This window comes from Canis lupus, chromosome 11, assembly GCF_003254725.2.
Source record: "Canis lupus dingo isolate Sandy chromosome 11, ASM325472v2, whole genome shotgun sequence".
Lineage (NCBI taxonomy): Eukaryota > Metazoa > Chordata > Mammalia > Carnivora > Canidae > Canis > Canis lupus.
In genome coordinates this window covers 38,386,721-38,404,310 of record NC_064253.1, presented here as the reverse complement: position 1 = coordinate 38,404,310, position 17,590 = coordinate 38,386,721, and positions in this window count along the sequence as shown.

Below are 17,590 nucleotides of genomic sequence, written 5' to 3'. Positions count from 1 at the left end.
TTTGTTTATACAGCTAAGCAAGCTCTCATTTGCACGAAGGGTTTCACGGCCAAAAAGTTTGAAAGCCACTTGTCTTTGTGTTTTCTGAGGTTTGTTCTAGGTATGAATCAGCCACCTATCTCAATCTGGTCACTGTCTGCTCAGCTTTGATCCATCTTCTGTTGCAAAGTAGTAGCATAATTGCCTACTTAGGACCATATCACTTCTCAAACTTCAATGATTCCCATGAGCCATTCCCAATCTACCTCCTTAATCTGCCTCTAGTCTAACATACTTTATGGATCAGTCCATGCCCTCCCACCCCACCTTTCTACATAGTGATCCTCAAGTGCTATTTGCTCTGTGGAGTCATCTATAATTTCGCCACTCAGAAATAATCTCTTCTGTGCTTCTGTGTGCTTTGCTCATGGGGCATTTATGTGTCTGGGTCCCAGCTCCCTTGCTGGATTAATGTTCCTGAAGGGCAGGCATCACATTTTATGGGAGGCATAGTTCAGTACCATATGTGTAGCAGCCATTTGAGTTATTTGAATCAAAAGAGGACATGCCCTAGCACAGTGCATCCTATCTGCCCAAGAACTTCTTTATCTGCTGCCCTGTTCTTGCTTCTTCCTCCTCCATGCCTGTGGAGGACCACAGTTATAAGGCACAGGTGTTTCCCATTGTTCTCAGATGATGAGAATAGCTGGTTGATGCTTGAGAGCTGAGAGAACAAGATCCAGGTAAACTAGCAGTGAAAGGGACATGGGAAAGTGATGGGGATGTCCAGGGAGGAAGAAACAAGTCCAGAAGCCTTGGATGACAGGCAAACATAAGGCCTCTGGTCCAGATGGGCAAGGTCTAGGTGAAGGCACTGGCCAGGGCTTTGAGAGACAGAGTCATGCAGGGGAAAGAGAGAAGCAGGACTCAGAGAAGGGCACACATATGCTGAAAATTTACAGCTGTTTAACTTTGAGTGGATTTCCAGCCCTCTGAACTTCATCTGCACATTAAAAATGTTTTAAATATATTTTTAAATGCTCTGAGGGTTAGAAAAATAATGTGTGTGGTACAGAATAGGAGCCCAATAAGTGGCACTGTAGGTTTTGAAGAAGGGGAGTGAAGAGGCAAAGGAAATTTAAAAGAAGAATAAAGAGGAAAATGTATTTCTTAAATGTTATTAATTGCTCTTTATTTTCATTTAAGATTTAGCTGGCAAATTACATTGGCCTCCTTTTGAACTGTAGTTGAAGTGAGAAGGTGGTGGTCTGGCATGAGCATAGGAATCGCCAAGGGACCATTAAAATGCAGATTTTCATTCCTTGGGTCTGGATGGGTCTGAGATAGGATATTTATGATGTAATGCTGCTGGTCCTTGAACCATAGTATGAGTAGCAAGGTAGCCATCCATGTAGGCTGTTGACAAGAAGAAGACGAATGGGCCCTGCTGTCCTCTCTGGTCTGCTTTTCTCACAAAATTCCTGCACTTTAGAAAGAATGAAGTCAGCTAAGAGAGGTTAAAGTCTGTCAGGAAGAGTAGCAGCACCACGTGCTACCAAAGAGTAGGGAAATTGTGAGGAAAAAAAGAACTCATGTTCTCTGGGGCTTATCTGCAGACCACACTCAGATACAAGGGAACTTTAATCTCTTTGGACTTTGCTTGAAATGCTGGACTAGGAAAGGAGAACATGAGAGGCAAGATGGCAGCTGAGGCTTTTGCAATAAACCATTAACACCTTTGTCCCCTAGCAAAGTAGTGTGATGAGTTGGAAAAAGGACTAACACACATCGTCAACAGTGTGACTTTTATTAAACTATATACCATCTGACAGTTTCCTCAGCAATACACTGGAAATGGTAACTATAGCAAATACAGCAAATTATTAATTGTAGAATTTAAGTGGTGGTGTATAGGAGTATAGGTGTTCATTGAACAGTTCTTTCAATGTCCCTATATATTTGAAAATCTTCATAATAAAATCTTGAAAAATTATGCTTCCTACCTCTCAGGGTTCCCATAAGGTAGAAATGAGATAAACACAGTACATGTAGATTTAGAACATTTAGAACACAGTAGATGTAGCTAAATATTGTTAACCTAGTCTGAACAGTGGGTACACTCTGAGGGATTTTCTTCTCAGCAGTTTCAGAAGCTATAAGCATAAATAGGGCAGCCCTGGTGGCTTAGCAGTTTAGCACCGCCTTCAGCCCAGGGTGTGATCCTGGAGACCTGGGATCGAGTCCCACGTCGGGCTCCCTGCATGGAGCCTGCTTCTCCCTCTGCCTGTGTCTCTGTGTCTCTAATAAATAAATAAAATCTTTAAAAAAAAAAGTTATAAGCATAAATACACATAAAATATCTCTGAGGGGATACACAAGAAAATAACATAGGTGGCTTCCGGGGGCAAAAAGATGTTTGTAGCTAAAGGATAAGAATGGAAGGGAGATTTCTCACTGAATTCCCTTGTGTAAGTTTTTTATATCACATTGTATCTATGTATTACCTGTTCAAAAATAAATAAAATAAAAAACAAATGTGGAGCTCTCAAAACCTAATGGTCTACCTCTTTGGCTAGTAGTATAAGTGTTAATTTGCAGAACTTGCTGTGCATGGAAGCGAAGAAGTCAATGTCCAGCTTCACGAATGGGGCATTATGGGGCTGGACTGACTTGGACTGACCCATAAGCAATCAGCTGACTGTCGAGGACATTTGGGCTGTGAGCCAAAGGACTACATTTTCTACTCCTGCTTTCCAGATAGGGCTGGGCCCAGGAAATAACCAGGCTGGGTAGCCCAGAAGAATGAAGGCTTCAGGGGTGCCTGTGTGGCTTAGTCAGTTAACCCAGTTAAATCAGTTAACTCTTGATTTCGGTTCAGGTCATGATCCTAGGGTCCAGGGATCAAGCCCTGTGTCAGGCTCTGAGCTCAGCATGGAGTCTGCTTGGGATTCTCTCTCTCCCTCTCCCTGCTCATGTGCTCTATCTCTCCCTCTAAAAATAAATAAATAAAATATTTTTAAAAAAAGAATGAGGGGTTCAGAGGAGCCTGGAGGTAGACCCCACTGCTGCAGACACCTTAAAGGAGACAGGCAGAAATAGGAAGTGAGAACTATACCTCACAATTGGAGCATAATTCTGTATAAATAATAGTTTACATATTATATACCTTACAGTTCACAAAGTGTTCATAACATCACTTCCTCTGAGTAACACAACTGCCCTGGGAGTATGGGTTTAGACCTGTTTTACTAAAGAGGAAGCTAAGTGTGGTGGCCACGAGATTTGCCTGCGTCAGATATCCTCCCAACCGCAGGAAGTAACTGATGGAGGACCCCGCTGTGTTCTGAAATGCACCAACATGTTTGAGCTAAGGCCATGTTATACATGGGCTGCTCCTGGCCAATGACAGGGTGCAGCCGAGATATGAAGGCAGCCTCATTCTCTGGGGACAGGGGACTTCTCTAGTGGCTTGAGTGCTGCTCAACAACCTTGCTGAACTTCCCTTAGAAAACACTATAAACTAACACTCATTCCCTCACTAACACTTGTTTCCCCCACCCTTTCTTCCCTCTCTTCTTTGGTCCAGGGTGAGCCTACATTACAGTCTGATGGCTCTCTCAGCCTCTCCTGATTCCCTCTTATTTTCTCTTAGAGGCATTTCCTGCAAGTTGGATGCTGTTTTGGCATCAAACAGAAATCTGGGTGATTCTTGGCTATGCTTTTTTTTTTTTTTTTTATCTTGGCTATGCTTCTAATCAATGTACTATATTGTCATTCTTTTCATAAAGTTCATTTCAGCTTAGGTCACTAGATGAGCACATCCTTTTCCAACCAGCTTGCTATTTTAAATTCTTTATTATATCTATATTTACATATATGTGGTTATGTCTGGCATGTTACACAGGCATAGAAATTGAAGTTATTCTATCTTATTAAAAATGCAATTGTGCTTTCTTAAATTATGATCAAACACTATTCTTTTTTTAAAAGTAGGCTCCAGGGATCCCTGGGTGGCGCAGCGGTTTGGCGCCTGCCTTTGGCCCAGGGCGCGATCCTGGAGACCCGGGATCGAATCCCACGTCGGGCTCCCGGTGCATGGAGCCTGCTTCTCCCTCTGCCTGTGTCTGTGCCTCTCTCTCTCTCTCTCTGTGACTATCATAAATAAATAAAAATTAAATAAAAAAAAAAATAAAAAAAAAAAATAAAAGTAGGCTCCATACCCAACATGAGGCTTGAACTCACAACCCCAAGATCAAGAGTTGCATGCTTAACTGACTGAGTCAGCTAAGCTTGGCTTTATTAAATTATGTAAATTTACAGGATTCAGTTTCACAAAGCTTTCTGTTTAGTTTACCTACAGACTTTGAGGTTTCTTTTGTTCTTTTTTTTTAAGACTTTGTTTATTTATTTACTTGCTTACTTATTTATTTATTTTGAAGTAAACTACATCCAATGTGGGGGGCGAACTTACGACCCTGAGATCAAGTGTTGCATGGTCTACCGACTGAGCCAGTTAGGCACCCTCTTTTGTTCTTTGTTAATAATTTGCCCTTTACCATCCTGCATATCCCCCTTTTTATTGTCTTTATTAATGTTCTGGGGTTTGTAATTATGCTGGCCAGCCTAGAGATTATAGGAATGTACGCAGGCCAGAAAAACTACCGTTTGCTGGCCACCCTTATGGTTTGGCATAAAATGTCATAGACACACAAACACTAGTCTAAGGAGGAAGCTGTTTAAGTCTGTTGAAATGGTGTCACCAGAAGAATGGGGACATTGTAAGCTGTGAGCATGACACCATTTAACATAGAGTATGGAGGAGGCACAGGAATCAGCAGGCTCTTACTTCTAGGCTCTTCTTGGAATTGGTTGGGAGCAATCTAGTAGGCTGTTGGCATGGGTTCCCAGGATTCCACTGGGAGTTCATTCTGAATTGATAGAATGTTTTGTCAGAACAACTAGGGCTTCCTTTCGAAAGTGTGCTTGGCTGGGAAAGAAAGCAAGAACCTTCAGGGGCCAATGTTCTAGGAGTGGTTGGCCCTGAAATGATGCATGGAAGAAGGGCTACAGTATAAAGATGGTGGAGGGGATTTTAGCAACTTAAATAAGCCAAGTCTTGTGGAAGCAACCCTGAACTGAACACTTTAGGCAGCTGACCTGAGCAGGTAATGCTTACCTCTTGCTCACATCTCCCTAGAGATAGGAAGTATGGCTGGAGGACGGGGGACTGCCAAAGCCAGAAAGGCCAAAGGAAAGTGAGTGCTTGAGCAGTAGAACTTGATTTGGTGAAGAAATAAAGAACGTCTTTAAGGAGCTGTGTATGTAATCAGGTGACAGTAATCAGTACCTTACCTGTGGAAATGCGTGTCCACACACACATACACACAGAGAAGGAGCAATATTACATATTAATATTAGCTTGCTGCTTTATAACTGTCAGGATCCTCAGACATTAACTTTATTTGAGGCTCTTCAAGAGTAGGGGTCATGAATTTTCCATCTGTTACTTTGGTTCCATGGCAGGGCCTTCTTGAATACATGTATTGTTCTTTTGGGTGCCATGGAAAATGTGTTCTTGGTTCCCTGGCAATGTGCACTGTGCTAAATGATTTGCATGGCCAAGAGGACAGAGGTTCCTTACCTCATCTCCAACATCATTCGTCCACACATTGAGAATTCAACCTAACAGTCTAGGGTTTTGTTGTTGTTGTTGTTTTGTTTCTGTTTTGTTTTTAAGTAGGCTCCATGCCCAGTGTGGAGCCCAATACAGGGTTTAAACTTACAACTTGAGATGAAGACCTGAGTTATAATCAAGAGTGGGATGCTTAGCTGACTGAACCACCCAAATGCCCACTTAACAGTCCAGTTTTAACACACTGTCTTTTGACTGAGCATGAGGTCTGTTGTTGCCAACAGTCAATACTAGATTAGACCCCTACAGCCATTTGCCATTTTCTGAGAGGCCTGGAGAATCAACTATAAACAAAAATTGGAGAATGAAGGGTGGGCTATTGGTGGTGGTGGTGGTGGTGGTGGTGGTTGCTGTGGGAAGGACTTGAAGGGAAACTGCTCATTCTGACAGGAGGTGGATAGTGCCTGCAGGCTCAAGACAAGGAGTCACAGGAAAAGGAAGCCAAGGGGGTTTCCACTTTTTCCAAGATTTATATCTGCCTAATTTCCTCTGGACTCGGAAGATTCATAAGAAGCTGTCTTCTCAGGGACCCCCACAGCTGCTTAAAAAATGTATTGGGGATTCTCAAAGATAGGCAGGACTTCAAAAGACATCTGTGTGAGGCTAATGATGGTAATATGTGACCCATGTGTAGGGGTTATGCATGCTGCCTTTTGTGTATTAACCTCATAACCTGCAATAATCTTTCCTATAATCACTTATTAATTTCAGAAATTCTTTTTTCAGTTCTTTTGGGTTTTCTACATGGACTAGTATGTCAACTATGAACAAAGACAGTTTTATTTCTTCCTTTCCAAACTGTGTATCTTTTATTTCCTTTTCTTGTCTTATTGTATTAGCTAGAACTTCCAGTACAATATTAAAAGGGAATAGTGGGAGGGGAAACCCTTCCCTTGTACCTGATCTTTGTGGGAAAGCTTCAAGTGACCCACATTATGAAGCTTTTTGTTTTTAAATTTTCTATTATGCTTTCTGCCTACAAAAGTAGAAATATAGGCTCAATAAACATTTTCAAATGTTTTAAGAAATATGTAATATGAAGAATGGGGGTTTTTCTCAATCCCTAACCAGTTATTTGATATGTGTCTCAGGATAGCATACTTTGTGGGATGCCTGGGTGGCTCATTGATTAAGCATCCAACTCTTGTTTTCAGCTCAGGTCATGATCTCAGGGAAATGAGATCAAGCCCCAAGCTGAGCTCCATGCTGGGTATGGAGCCTGCCTAAAATTCTCTCTTTCTCTCTCTCTCTCTCTCTCTCTCTCTCTGCACCCCCTCCTTGCTCTCTCTCTCAAAAAAAAAATGATAAAGCCAATTGTGTATGCCTTAATACATTATATCTCTGACCAAAAATAAATTGCACCACAAACTGAGATTACTTGCTAGTTTGGAGTATAGGTATCAGGCTATATGTTTGTGTATAAAAGAGAGAAAGAGACACAGAATAAATCTGATAAAATTACCCGTATTCCTTTTCTGGGAAATGCTCTTCAGTTCTTGATTTTTATCTTTCATAGGAAACTGTGTTATGAATTAGGTCACCAGATCATTTATTTAACATGAATACATTAAAATTTACTTCAGTTAGAGAATACCCTAACAAGAGTTACCTAAAAATAAATACATACATAGTTATGAGTTATGACCTACATATGTACTCACCTGTTGGAGAGCTGTCAAGAACATAGTAGCCTATGTGTGGCTTCTTCCCCCAGGATTCTTGAAGTTCTTACAAAAACATAAAGGCAAGGAGCCATGTCTTAGATGACTAGCAAAAATATCCTGAAGTAGAGACTTAGGAAGAATTCTTAAGGAAATGATTGGTTGGGACACCTCTCATAGAAGTTAAACTTTGTACCTTTGGGGATGCTCCACCACTGAGTGAATATGATTTGGTTCATAAATTAGACTTGCAATTTTGAGACTTCCTAACTGGCCATCTCTAAGCAGCTATGGGACTTCCTGACTCAGATACACATGTAATGTTCACAGTTGGATTTTCTAGAATGGGTGAGCTGTACTCAGTTACTGGCTTTCCATAATCAGGTTGCTAAGTGCAATTTAGAAATCATCAGTGACTACTGTGGCTAATTATTTAGCTTTTGAGTATTATGTACAATCTAAGAAAAATCTTCACTAAAAAAACATTTTTATTCAGTCACAAGTAATATAGTTCATTTAATTTTTTAAAAAGGTATTATTTATTTGAGAGAGAGAGCACTAGCAGGGGGAGAGGCAGAGGGAGAGGGAGAAGCAGACACTCCATTGAGCAGGGAACCCGACTTGGGGCTTAATTCCAGGACCCCAAGATCATGACCCGAACTGAAGGCAGGTGCTCAACTGACTGAGCCACCCAGGTGCTTCAGTTGATTTAATTAATTTCTTGTAATATAGTCATTTTAGAGACTAGAGATAAACAATATGAAAAAATGAGCTGCAATCCTCCTACCATATGGTAACTATAATTAACATTATGGTATATTTCCTTGTAAAATTTCCATACTTTAATAACCTTTCAATAATTTTTTTTAAAGATTTTATTTATTTATTCATGAGAGACACCCAGAGAGAGGCAGAGACACAGGCAGAGGGAGAAGCAGGCTCCATGCAGGGAGCCCGACGCAGGCCTCGATCCCGGGCCCCCAGGACCATGTCCCAGGCCGAAAGCAGCACCAAACCCCTGAGCCACCCAGGCTGCCCAATAAATAAATATTTTATAGTTATATGAGAAAGTTTTCCTTCCTTCTTTTATTTCAACCTTGGGATAGCTATGTTTCTTTCTGTATTTCTTCTCTTCTCTTATTTTTTTTTTTTTTTTTTTACAGAATTGCTATATTATTTATATTTTTCAAAAGCAGTTGACCATAGAGTACCAGATTGGTTCAGCTAGTTAAGCATCTGCCTTTGGCTCAGGTCATGATTCCAGGGTCCTAGGGATTGAGCCCTACATCAGGCTCTCTGCTCGGCACTCCTGCTTGTGCTCATGCACTCTCTCTCTCTATCAAGTAAATAAATAAAATAATAAATTATATATATATATATAATATATATATATATAATATATATATATAACTAAAGCTATATATATAGCTTTAGTTTGAATGCAAAAGCAGGTGTAATATTGCTATCCTTTACATTTCAACCTGGGTTGTTTCTGTTATTTCCTCCTTGAGTGTTTGTACGTCTTTTGTTTTCCAAGAGATTTATTAAACTAAACAATCATATTACTCAGACTGGAGTCATGTGGGTAACTGGGTAAACAGTCAACCTGGACACAAACTGTAAAATATTTAATGTTCATGATAAGCTTACTGAAAAAAGCAAGCTACCAAATAATACTGATAATATAAATCTACTTTTATGAAAGTATAATATTAGATAAATACACTTACATAGAACAAATATAGAAATGCTATAATCCAAAATATTACCAGTGGTTATCTCTAGGTGATAGAGTTATGAGTGATTATTATTATTTCATTCATGTTTATATTTAAATTGTTTCTTCAGTAGGCCTATGTTACATTTTTCATATATTATTTTTATAATCAAACAAAATTTTAGGTAGGTAGGATCAAAATTTAGGTAGGATCATAGTCTTTATTGATCAACAGTAAAATGATACTTCAAAAAAGGAAATTGCATTTAATTCCGACATATTCTCTCTCCCAATAACCTTCCTGCTTATCTAAAACATTTGCCAAACTAAGTGCCATGTGGTTTCCTCTCAACTCTGAGAGGGATGATTTTGAGAAGTAGAAAGTTTTTAAGAGCAGAGTGTGAAGAGGAATAAAACACCAGCATGTATTATATGTATGATAGTCAATTTAATTCAGCTGTGTATTACCTAAGTACATATGGATTTAATTATTCGTCTGCATCTTCAAGATTATATTTTTCAACTCCTGAAGCCAGCCTGAAGCCCGTTAATGTGGGAGAGGGGAGAGTGTTTCTGAGTCCATATTTCATTATCATCCTTTTATATCTAATCAGAATCTCAGTAATCGGTATAGATGGTGAAGGGGGTATGGTGGCTAGTTGATCTGCATCTCAGTTTCAGAAAAATGTGCTTCCCTTTCTTCAGGGACAGTAGATAAGAGTCGTTTCAGTTTGCTAAAGCCAAATATGAAATTTTCTGCAGTGTAGAAAACCAATGAAGCTATCATGGATGCCATTCTCACAGCACGACTCTGTCACAAACATTTTGTTTTTTGTTTTTGTTTTTTTTCTATTTTAGTGTTCTAACATTTGAAGATCATCAAAGATAGATTGATTTTGGTTTGTACAGATCTATCAAAATGACATCAGGATTACTTAAAGTCATTGATTTCCTTAACTTTCTCAGTTGTTTGTTGAGTCATTAAGGACAGTTAATATTGACTCTGTCAGAAGCCAGGCTAGCAAAAGAATCTTTGCCAAAGCACATTCCAGAGCTAGGCTATAGAATGACAGTGAATAGAATAGCTAAGTCATTCCTGAAACTTTTGGCTCTGGCATCATTCCCAAATAACATAGTTAAAACAAAAGCAAAAACAAAAGTCACTCCTCTCCCACCCCTACTTCCTTGTTCTTGACTAATAAGAAAACTCAAAAATGGAAGGATAAGGCATCTTCACAAAATGAAACCAGGCCACAAGGACAGGTTTTCACCGGTGTCTGGCCAGAGCTTTTGCCTCCAAGAAAACTGCTGAAGCAGCCCTCCGAGGAGAAGGTGCTTGACTGAAGATCTGGTTCCAGGCCATTTTCATGCACAAAGAAGCACAAGAGACCCACTGAATTAGATAATCTGCTGGGTTTCTTCCTGGTCTAGAATTCTATGACTGTCATCTGGGCTTTGTGGCCACAAATTAAAATGACCTGATTACAATTTTAATTCCTGAGAAAGGGCAAAAAAGATATAAACATGGCAACCATGGGTCTGGTGTCCTTGGGGAACTGATCAAGCTTGGAGACTGATACATAGGTAGTATATGGGTGTGTGTGTGTGTGTGTGTGTTTATGGCAGACTTTCTTAACTTCTTTTGCATCTACTAAGAACAGTTCCTTTCTGTTCCCCTAAGGAAACAGTCCTCACCCTTTGTTTTTGTTTTTGTTTTCTCTTAACTTATTACCTCATTCTCTCTTGTCCTTTATTTTAACATTCATTCAACAAACATTTACTGGGGGTTTTTAGACATGCATATTTCCTTCAGAGATAGCATAACATAGCTGCAAGAACTTTGGCTTTAAAGGCTGCAGACGGGATTTGAGGCCCAAATCCATCACTTACAGACCAGGAATGCTTAGACAAGTACAAGTGACTTTGAGTCAGAGCACAGAATAGGAATAGCGTATCCTTCCTAACCTCATAAGAAAGTATTTTGTAAATTGTTTAAGAAAAGAAGAAGATTTTTATTAACCTGTAAATGCCCCTAGGGAAGGGGACTTAATAAATTAGTCTAGCATTTTGGTTTGAATTCACCTATAAGGTGCATCTGCCTTTTTCATTAAGAGCACACACTTGCTAGGATTGGAGTCTGTTGGGGAGGATACTGTAGTTGAGAGACTCAAGGAACTTATTAAATGACCTGGGGAAAGGAGGGTTTTTTTTAAGGAGAGAAAAATGTGCTGAAGGAGCCTTGGCACATTTCTCTTTGCCCTCAGTGGGCAAAGTACTTTGTGAGGGGCCCTCAAAAAGTACTTTGCCCACTTCAATTTTCCTGTGATCAAGCCCTGATTGTCACAGACCTGGATACACAGTGGACCGTGACCTCCAGGCAGAGCTGCTTAGGTTACCTAGGACAAAGGCCACTTATTTTGCAAACTCCTATGCTCTAGTAACCCCCAAATCATAAGTCCTCCAAGTTTTAGGCCTTGAGGTTGGGAATTGATTCTCTTTCTAGCATCAGGGTTAGGCAGGAAGCTTGAGTTAAAGTTAATAAATAGAGTTGACTTTTGAACAACACAGGGATGTAGGGTGCTGACCTGTGCAGCTAAAAATCTGTGTATAACTTTGACTCCCCCAAAACTTAACTATTAGTAGCCTGCTGCTGACTAGATGCCTTACCTATAATATAAACAGCCGATTAACACATATTTCGTGTAATATGGACTATATATTGTATTTGTACAATAAAGTAAGCTAGAGAAAAGAAAATATTAAGGAAGTCATAAGAAAAAGAAATATATTTATAGTACTGTATTGCACTTATTGAAAAAGATCTGCATGTAAGCAGAGTGGATGGAGCAGCTCTAATCCTTAATGTTCCAGGGTCAACTGTATTTATTATAAAGGGCAATTTTTTAAAAAAGATTTTATTTGTTTATTCATGAGAGGCACAGAGAGAGAGACAGAGAGAGGCAGAGACACAGGCAGAGGGAGAAGTAGGCTCCCTGCAGGGCAATTCTTTATGCCAAAATGATTCAATGAAACAGATCTCCTGTTGGGTTATATTTTTGTATACATTGTGGGAAGGCCAAGGAGTCAGGCATCTCAAGTTCAGGTTTCAACTCTGCCAGCAGTGGTGCCTTAGGCAAATCACTCAGCTGCTTTGTCTCTCAGAAGTCCAGCTGGAGGGATCCCTGGGTGGCTCAGCAGTTGAGCATCTGCCTTCTGCTCAGGGCATGATCCTGGAGTCCTGGGATTGAGTCCCACGTTGGGAGCCTGGGATTCAGTCCACTGCAGGGAGCCTGCTTCTCCCTCTGCCTGTGATTCTGCCTCTCTCTCTCTCTCTCTCTCTCTGTGTCTCTCATGAATAAATAAATAAAATCTTTAAAAATAAATAAAAATTAAAAAAATAAGTATGGCTGGAATACATTATTTCTTAAAGTGTAGTTATTGGGTTACCTGCATCAGAATGATCTGGGCTACTTTTTAAATGCTTCTGGACTTTTTTTTTTTTTTTTAAGATTTTATTTATTTATTTGAGAGAGAGAGAGAGAGAGAGAGAGAGAACATGTGCAAGAGAGCATAAGCACATGTGTATGGGGGGAGTGGAGAGGGAGAGGGAGAAGCAGACTCCCCACTGAGCATGGAGCATAATGTGGGGCTTCATCCTAGAACCCTGGGATTGAGCCACCCAGGTGTCCTTCTTTGTTTTTTAATATTATTTATTTATTTACTTATTTATTAAAGATTTTATTTATTTATTCATGAGGGACACAGAGAGAGGCAGAGACACAGGCAGAAGGAGAAGCAGGCTCTCCACGGGGAGCCAGATGCAAGACTCAACCCCAGGATCACAACCTGAGCCAAAGGCAGACACTCAACCCCTGAGCCACCCAGATGTCCCTATTATTTATTTTGTGGGGTGGGTGGGGAGGGGAGAGGGAGAGAGAACAAGCTGGGGGAGGGCCAGGAGAAGAGGGAGAGAATCTCAAGTCAACTCTGCCCCAAGCACAGAGCCCATTGTGGAACTGGATCCCATGGCCCTGAGATCATGACCTGAGCCCAAACCAAGAGTCAGATGCTCAACTGACTGAGCCACCCAGATGCCCCTGGACTGACTCACTCTTCTTTCTTTCTTTCTTTCTTTCTTTCTTTCTTTCTTTCTTTCTTTCTTTCTTTCTTTCTTTCTTCTTTCTTTTCTTTCTTTCTTCTTTCTTTTCTTTCTTTTTCTTTCTTTCTTTTTCTTTCTTTCTTTCTTTCTTTCTTTCTTTCTTTCTTTCTTCTTCCTCTCTCTTTCTCCCTCCTTTCTTTCTTTTAATGATTTTATTTATTTAAGAGAGAGAGAGAGAGAGCGCGAGCATGCATGGGTGGGAGGGGCAGAGAGAGAGAAAGAAGCAGATTCCCCACTGAGCAGGGAAGCCAGTCACAGGGCTCTACCCCAGGACTTAGGGATCATGACTTGAGCCAAAGGCAGATGCCCAACTGACTAAGCCACTCAGGTGTCCCTGAACTGTTTCTTAAATCTGGTGGAAAAGAATCTCTGGGCATGAGGTCCCCAAATCTGTCATGCACAATGGCCCCAGGCCATTGACATGTACACAGGGATTCACTGGATAGGACCATCAATAGGATCTCTTCCTGCTCTAAAATTCTGTTCATTCTCATCACCTGAATTTTACTTCGCTCTATTTTCTGTGAACAAAATGAAATTAAAAGGAGAAAGGCAATGACACTGGCTAAGAACCTATTTTTTGCCTGTGCTATGTTCGGGGCCTTATACTCATTGTCTTATTTTTCTACCCAATAATCCTTGAGGTAGGTGTTATTGTTATCACCCAGTATGTATAGATTCCAAGTTGGAACTCTGTACAAACTTCTAGCTGTAAGATGAATAAGTTCTGGGGACTATAGTTAACAGGAGTTTTGTCTATTTCAAAGTTGTTAGGAGAGTAGATTTTGAAAGTTCTCATTGCGTGCGCGCGCGTGCGCGCGCACACACACACACACACACACACACACACCGTAACTATGTGATGTGATGGATGTGATAACTAACCTAATTGTGGTAATCCTTTTTCCATATATATATATATATATATATATATATATATATATATAAAATAACTACATTGTATACCTTAAACTTTTTAAAAAAATATTTTATTTATTTATTCATGAAAGACACAGAGGAGAGAGAGGCAGAGACACCGGCAGAGGGAGAAGCAGGCTCCATGCAGGAAGCACAATGTGGGACCCGATCCTGGAACTCCAGGATCACGCCCTGGGCTAAACCGCTGAGCCACCCAGGGATTCCCTGTATACCTTAAACTTATACAATGTCATATATCTACTATATCTCAATGAAACTGGTGGGAAAAAGTCAGCACTCTGATTTCAAAGTCAATGTTTTTTGTCTTTCTTTCTTCCTTTGTGCCACAGTCTCATATTCTAGCAAGAAACTACAAAAGAATTTATAATTGATAAGCTCTAGTGCAGCACCTTATCTTCATACAATAGATTACTATTTTAGGAGCTGTTTCTTCATCCTTGTTGAATCACCAAGCTTCTATTGTGAACATTAATTACCTGAGGTGATGATGATAATATAAAAACAGTAAGCTTCATCTTACTTTTTGCCTTATTTTTCTTACTTTTAAAAATGTATTTTTTTTAATACTTTATTTATTCATGAGAAACACAGAGAGAGAGGCAGAGGGAGAAGCAGGCTCCATGCGGGGAGCCCGACGTGGGACTCGATCCCGGGTCTCCAGGCTCATGCCCTGGGCCGAAGGCAGGTGCTAAACCCCTGAGCCACCCGGGCCACCCTAAAAAATGTATTCTTATATTCTATGCATTTTGTGAGGCAATTTAAGTCCTTTGTGTGTGATAGGGAATAAATTGGATATACATAAATAACAAAAACAAGCTATATTATGAATTCATTTAATAATTACATTCGCTTAGGGGTGCCTGGGTGGCTCAGTGGGTTAAGCATACAATTCTTGGCTTCAGCTCAGGTTGTGATTTTTTTTCCTCTTATTTTTTTTAATTAAAAAAATTTTTTTTTCAGTTTGTGATCTTGAGGTCATGGAATTGAGCCGTATGTGGGGCTCCACACTGAGCATGGAGTCTGCTTGAGGGGAGTAAAAGAAGAATGGCAGAGGATCAAGTTTGGGCATGATTAGGAAAGTAGATTAATTGGGTCATCCAAGAAATTCTTCCTACAAGGGACCAGTTTGCATGGAGTTTGAACTGGTCAAAAGAGAAATCATCTGGCCTCCTGATTCATTACTTGTGAATCATTATTTTTATCTCTGGTCCATGATAAAAGCAGTTCAAGCTCAACTGAAAAGGAGAAATAAACATAGTATATTTCTCCTGTGTTTGGGTGGGGCTGTCTCATGAAAAGGCATCGGCCTAGTTTGGGACAGAGTTTATAGAAAAACACTCTGATGTCATAAAAAAATGTAAAGTATTGTTATTTTTTGGAAGGAACCCTAGATACCTTCTAACTCCCTCATAGAGGCATTGAGGCCTACAAAGGATCAAGTATATTTACTACCTAAGAGCACATACCAAGTAGTGGTGAACAGTACAGATTCTGAAGCCAGACATACGTGGTTTGAGGCTCAGCTCCGCCATTTCCAAGTTTGTGGCCCTGGGGCTGAGGAAGGCCTCACAGAGGAGAGCTGTACTGCACAGAGTGAGTAGAGTTTTCCAGATGGGCAGGTATGCCAGACAGACTGAAGGTATGTCCAAAGAGAGAGGGATGGGAGGGAGAGAAGGCTGCATGGAGGAGTCAATGCAGGTGGAAACAGCTGGAGCACACAGTGCTTACCTCAGAGTTAAGAGAAATAAGCCAGAGAGAAAACTTGTTTCCCTGCCTCTGGAAGAGGAAACTTCATTGCAATTTTTTTTTTTTTGCTATTTATTATTACTTTGTATCAGTTATATACTCAAAGGGGGCAGAGTTGCTACTAACTCTAGGATAAGTATCTTTGTCAACAGGGTCTCCCATACTTTGTAGTCCAGGAAGGAAGACTAGGCAGGGCTTGGGATGCTGGTCCCTTGGAACCCCTTCTACTTCCCCTGTGAGCTGAGCTCTCTTCAGCAGTCCAATGCTCAGCATGGCCCTCTTGAACAAAAAGCTCTGGTTATAAAACATTAAGAATAGCTACCATTTCTATGTACCTGGCATTATTCTGTTGAGTGAATGGATTCATTTAGTTTTTGCCAAAATCTTACGAAGTAAGCACAACTATGCCTTTTTCTTTGCTTGACTTTTCAAATCTTATCTAGGGAAGTATAAGATACATGCAAAAAATGTTTAATATATCTTATATATATTAATATTTAAGTTTATATATATAAGTTTAATAAATTTTCACAAATAAGAGCACAAACATGTCACTAGATCTCAGCACAAGAAAAGATTAGCAGTGGGGCACCTGGGTGGTTCAGTTGGTTAAGTGACTCTTGATTTCAGCTCAGGTCATGGTCTCAGGGTCATAAGATTGAGCCCTGGGTCAGGCTCCACACTGTGTGGAGCCCACTTAGGATTCTCTTTCCCTCTCCCTCTGCCCCCCAGGCTTGTGTGCACTCTCAGAAAGAAAGAGAGAGAGAGAGAGATAGAGAGAGAGAGAGAGAGAGAGAGAAAGAAAGAAAGAAAGGAGAAAAAGAAAAATTAGCAGCCATCCAAAGGGCCTTTCATTGCCATATCCAGTCACTAGTCCTCCTTAGCTCTAAAAGCAATTGCCATCTTTACTTCTAGTAGCAGAGCTTAGTTTGTTTTGTACAGTATTACTTGTCTGCAGTTTCTTTCATTTACATTATATTGCATATAATTACAGGTCCATTCATTTTCTTTTATCACTATATTATTTACTCTACCTTGTATCTTGAAACATTTTAAGCCCCAGAAAAGTTGAGAAATGAACAAAGTGAACATCCATATGTCCTTTATTTAAAGCATGAAGGACTATTATTATTTCCACTTGCTAGGTGAGGGAACTAAGGCAAAGAGAAATTAGGTAACCAGCCCAGGTCATGCCTCTAGGATGTAGTGTTATGTAGCTTGCTGCTTAGTCGGCCGTAAGGCTGTGGGCCAATCCTGAAATTTGTCTGAAGCTGTTCCTTCATTAATAAGATGGGTTTCCAGGCTGTTGCAGGCTCAAACATGAAGAAGACGTGAAAGTGCTATGCGCAGAGTAAAAGTTCGAATGCTCACTCCCGGGCCTCACTCCCTACAGATCCTGGCTCAGTAGGTCTGGGGTAGGAGGCAAAATGTTTAAGGAGCACCCTAGGCAATTCTGATTGAGGCATGAATTCTCTACCACAGTATGAAAAAAAACGCTTCTGTAAAAACGACTCTCAAATTTCAGAGACCATCAGAATCACCTGGAAAACTTCCTGCAGCTGGTTCCCGGTTCACTGACTCAGGAAGACAAAAGAGGGTTGTAAATGCCGGCTGCTCCATCCTCTTTTGGGCTTAGCCTCAAGATTAGCCCCAGGAGCCCTCTCCCTTACAGGCTGAGAGAAATAAAAGGAAGCTTG